This window comes from Amblyomma mixtum, chromosome 3, assembly GCF_055824585.1.
Source record: "Amblyomma mixtum isolate Tamu chromosome 3, ASM5582458v1, whole genome shotgun sequence".
In the NCBI taxonomy this organism is placed as follows: domain Eukaryota; kingdom Metazoa; phylum Arthropoda; class Arachnida; order Ixodida; family Ixodidae; genus Amblyomma; species Amblyomma mixtum.
In genome coordinates this window covers 134241504-134247164 of record NC_143014.1, presented here as the reverse complement: position 1 = coordinate 134247164, position 5661 = coordinate 134241504, and positions in this window count along the sequence as shown.

Below are 5661 nucleotides of genomic sequence, written 5' to 3'. Positions count from 1 at the left end.
CTAAACCAGAGCAGTGTGGGAGGTATTAGTATCTCATGATGGCTGATATGCTTTATATTTTCGCACAGTGTATTTGTCTCAAGGCCTGTGCTGAATTTGTGTTTATAGGAGGAGCAGCTTTGTGAAGCAATACAGTCAGCTTTGAAGTATGTTTGGGTTGTGACCTGTATTTGTTTCTGTTGCCAATGCACATATGTACTATGATTTATGGTTGTCATTTCTTTCCCTTTTTGAATGAAAAGTGGTTATTTCAATTAGATTCCTGTGTTGAGGACATTATGCTGTACTGCAGAGTACTTAATCATCATGCCGGTGTGTGGAATGTTCTTTTATTATTATTGGTGTTAAGAAAATGTAAAAAGAGAAGGGCATCAAATATAACTATCAGTTGGTTTTGCTGCTTCAACCAAGCGCTTGTCTTTTTCTAACCTGTATGATGTGTGGACATCTGGTTATTTGTTATTCAAGGTATTATTTATTAATAGTTCTGTAATGAGCACTTTGACAAGAGGCTGTTTTCTGGTGATTGACTTCTGGGTTATTGCCTCAGTTGGCTGAAGAGTGCAGATTTTTACAGTTTAACAGACAGATATGTGGTCATTATAAGCACACCTTCTGTGCATCTTGTGGATATGTGTTTACTTCACTACTTGCCTTGTTATTGACGTCATTATGAGCACACATTATTGTAAATGCAGGCACCTTCTCTTCACCTCATGTTGCAGCACTTCTTGGTGACATTGATTATGGCAGGTTGAGGCAGTGCGTGTACCAAATTGAAATTTTGGTGCTGGCATAGTGTAATCACTTTTATGGGGCTGAAAAGTTGATACTATTACACTTTCTTGACATGCTTGGCATCAAAAAATCTGAGACATGCTTGTATATCAGAGGGCTTGTGACTACATTATTGTGCTCGTGTACAAAGTTGTATTACAGCTTTACCTGTTTTCTTTTTTTTTTGTCTTCAAACGCTTTACTTGTATTGGTTAAATTGCAGTTCAGGTGCCTATTAGCTTTTCCTTGTGGTGTCAAGGTTGTAAGAAGATAATTGCCTAGCCTGCTAAATAAAGACTAAATTAAATTTAGGCTATGAGTTTATGGTGTCTGTGCTGTTGTACAATATTGCACTCTGAAAAATTTTATCATGGGTATAAAAAAAAGTAAGTGACATCTTTAGGTGCACATTTTATTTGTTAAATAACTCTAGTTTAGAATGATAGGCAGCAGTGAATACCATGTGATGTGATTGACATGAATGAATGAGAGGCCCACTGTGTAAATGACTGATGTAAATGTATTTGTTTGATTCTAGGTAAGGTAATTTTGGTTGAAGTATGAATGTTTGTGTTTTTAATTTTTTGTGCGGATCCAGAGAGGCTAGGTGCCATATTTCAAGTTTTAAATGCTGTGTTATCGCTCGTGTCAAACAACATTGCTGAGATCAATAGCAGTTTAAGAACTGATGAAAGTGTGACAAAGCTGTCTGATGCATATGATGTGTGAAAGAATGCGTGTGTGCTTGTTCAAGATTTTTTATGCCTTTTGGTGAACACTTATGCTACATCCAGTCCGGTCATATTTATTGGGAAGCAATTTTTTTTTGCACTTTTAATTGTGTGACCCTGGGAAATGTTATGCAAAATGATGGCTTGGCTTTTGCTCACCTTTGTAAATTTTGTTGCGGCTTTATGCAATTGAAAACTGAATTTATCAGATAAAAAATTATTTAGGCATATTATTTTGTGAAAAAGTGAAGTATGCTGACGGGTAATTTTACAGCTAGTATTTTCTGGTGTCTGTTTGTGAACAAAAACAGTTCTGTGTTGCTGGAAAAACAGCAGAGCTGATAGTTGGGTCATGGCTGAAAAGTGGTGATGGTTGCTTCTAGTTCTGTTTCAGTCAACTACTGCAAGCACTTTTACGGAGATGAGCACTTCCTTTCTATAGTTCCTTTGAAGAAACAAACAAAATGCATCTGCAGGCACATTTTGTATGCATACTTCATCAGCATTAGCCTGTCTTGTCTATTACTTTTGTGTTCCCTCATGGAGATGCTGTTTAATACTCAGAGACAGGGCGTTGGCATTTCTGGTGATTTTTCTGGCACATTATCCTTCACTAGTGTCTTACTCTTGAAAACACCTGTTCTATTTGCTCTGATGCCTCAATGCTGGATCGAGTTCATGTGCCATACAAGTTGTATGTTCTGAAGGAGACAGCCGTACTAGTTGGTTGCATGTGCTAGGCAACATGTTTACAAGCCAAAGAAAGGAAAAATCCAAGGTGGCAGCAAGAAGTGGACAAGACAAAATGCGTGTCAAAACACGACAGTATTCACACATTCTTTTCTGTCCTGCAGTTTTAGTATAACTTTTTATTTTTGTGAATACTTAGTATAGCCGGTGCTGCATTATGTTCCTTCCATGCAGTCTTTGTGCTATGCACAAGAAGCTGAAGTATTACCACAGTGCTGTATTCATGTTTTTAAGTAGTATGCACAGCCGTTTTTTAAGATACATGGGTGACACCACTGCTGTCGGTTTTAATTTGCTAAAATTCCATGAAAGCTCTGTGTATTGCACACAGGTGTATAGCTCACAGATATTTACTTAGAAAAAAAAAAACTGAGCATGACATTATTTGACATTTAGTGCATTAAATACAGAAAGCTTTACAGTGGGAAGTGTGCACAGCTGATGACTGATTTTTTATCTGGAAATTAAGTTGATTTGTTGCTTCAGGGATGGTGTACGTATTAGTTCACTAGCTGGTTGTACTTTTGCCAAATTCACAGGAGGCATTGCTAGCTTTGGTTTCTTTGAGTGGTGGGATATAGTACAACATTTGTCAGAAATGTTCAGACCACTTTGTGGATTGCTGAATCAGTCTCTAGGCCTTGCTGTGGTACTAGTCTGATGGTGTTGCCTCCTTGAACTCTAACTCTTGAAAAGCCCATTGTTACAAATTTGCTACAAACCCATTATGTACTGCACCCTCATTTGCATATGGAGCTTTGGTGCAAATTTCAATGTGAACACATTTTGAGAAAGCAGAGCTTTCAGTTGCACTGTTGCACAGTTGCATGAAACAGAAAGAAGCATACATCTGGAACTGCCAGCTTTTACACACGGACTCGTCATTCCGTATATTTTGAAAGTTTTTGTCTAGAAAAATGAATAGATTTGTAGCATATTTTTACCTGCTACATCTGTGAAAATTGTGTTACGTTATCAGGCACTTGAAACGCATTTTGGTGAATAGCTTATCGGTTTCTGGTTATTCGTAAAGTTGCAAGAATGGCCATGTGGTGTACTTAGTGTCTGGTAGAAAAATTATATCTCCTTCAGGCTGTAATTATTATCCATGAAAGGAAAATTTTCCAATCTTCAGGTTTTGTTGACTGTGCCAAGAATGCACAGAAAAAATTCCCATCTGTTCCGATAATTAATTGTGCAAATCCTGCCATGTCCTCATATCTCAACATTGACTCAAAACAGCTTTCAGTGTCTCAGTTATATTTCTTTGACTCCTGTCATATTGGGACATTTTATGTGCGTTAAAGCATTTATAATTGCAAAACAAGCTGCCGAATCATGAAGGCGTCCATTTTAGTAACTGCTTTCTGCATTCGTTTTGCATGCCATGCTTGATGTGTTTCTATACAAGACTTTCCAGGTCTCAGCACGTTTTATTGCATCCACATTGGCGGACATTGTGCCTTGTATACAAGGAATTTGACAGTGTTCAAGTTACATCCACAAATTTGGATGCTGCACCTGAAGGGGATATTGAAACTGATTTTGTTGAAGCATTTCTTCTGAGTTATGCATTCTATTTGCTTTTACGGGTCAAGTTGTTTGCACATATTTTGCTAAAAAAAAAAAGTGCAAGAACAATGGTTGCCCAGACTTCATGTGAGCTTCAGAAGGGTTTCAGTTATTAAATATGGGCAGTGGCAGTGAAGATGAGAAGCGCCGTGACGAAAGCCAATGACTGGCTGTGATTTGGTGTTGCAAAGTTCTTAAAGAGCATGTGGAAAAGAAGAGTTCTCTAAAAATGCAGCGTTGCTCCTGTAACAGGGCACAAGTTACTGAACTGCAATAGCCAAATAGATTTTTGTACCTCTGTGTGTGGAACTGCACCAAATGGGTTGACAGTTTTCATTGACTACAGCTCTCAACCTGGCCTTTGAAACTTGTGTGATGAATTCACAGCTTACTGACTTTTAGAATTACAGCCACACCACCAAATTCATCAGCTTATTTTTTCATTGTGTGTGTGTTATGCATCATGTAGTAGTTACAATTTTTTTTCTCGATTCTTTTGTAATTTGGGCTTTGAAGGGTTAAATAATGAAGAAATGTCTGCCTAGAACCATGTAGCACCAGTAGCTCTGCAGGAGCATGGCAGAAAAACCCTGTTGGTAACTGAGGTCGTGCTCAATTTCCCGCCTATATTTAAGATGTATACATCTGAAAATGTGAGCCTCCTATGCAGTGTTCCGGTAGTATAAAGGTGCAGTTATGGATGACAGAACTCGGTCCTGAAGCAGAAGGTTCGTTAGCTAGAACTTTAGATGCACAGACACTGTACAGAATGTAAGGACATGACAGGTAGGTAGTTCTGGTTTCTTGCCAGATGTTAAGCTTGGCTAAATGTGTATCTCTTCCAAAATTTTCTGTATGTATAGTTTGCACTGCATGTACAAGTGATTATGCACTTTTCCAATGCGTGAACCCGCATTTCTAGAGATAACTGCTCTAGGTAGAAATTGCTTTGTAAAAGAATGTTTTGCTGAAAAGGCAGGTAGGTCCTTTCTTAAAGCTGCTGTTTGAGTAAGTACATTAAGAATTGTTGCGTTTTGGCATGCTAACCACACTTTGTTACAGCAAAGTTGTACATCGTTTGACTGATATTCTGGTTTGCATCAGGCTGTGAGAATTCTCCCAGCTTGCGTGCATTACATTTACATGTTCATACAGCATCCCAAGAACCATCATGGCAAATTGGTACCGGCAGCATGCATTGAAGAACAGAAGGGGCCGGACTCAAAGCATGGCGTGTGATTTGCCCATCTCACAGCCCCGAATAGGGGCTAAAATATAGTCTTATGCCACAGCTGCTACATTTTTCATTTTGATAACACTGCCAGTGCATGATATGTGAAAATAAAATAATGCTATGTGATGAAAAGGACATGGCCTCTGACTTTAAAAAAACTTTGCAGAATTGTTTTCAAGTTGTTCACTGTGATGTTCAGTGCAATGAATGTGGTGCTTATGCTGCATGGTGTTTAGCTGCCTTTGCCAGCCTTGAAGCATTTGCTTGTCGTGCATGCGTGCACAATTGACTGTGAACACTGAAGTGTGTAATCTTAAGATGCCACAATACTCAGATGTATTTTTGCTGAACAAGACTTACGGAAAAAGAGAAGTGGATATTTTTGGCAGGGTACTTTACGACAGGCTGTTGCCCAGTTTGTATACAAGTTCCACCAAGCCCTTTGGCTGCAATTTAGGGAACATGACAGTGATGACAATGTGTTTTTGTTTGCTCCTGTATACAGTGCAGTTGATTATTTCTGCACATCTGTGCAGGCTGGTGAGCTGTCATTTCTGTTGATCATATCCACTTGCTCATATTTTATGCTTGTATCAT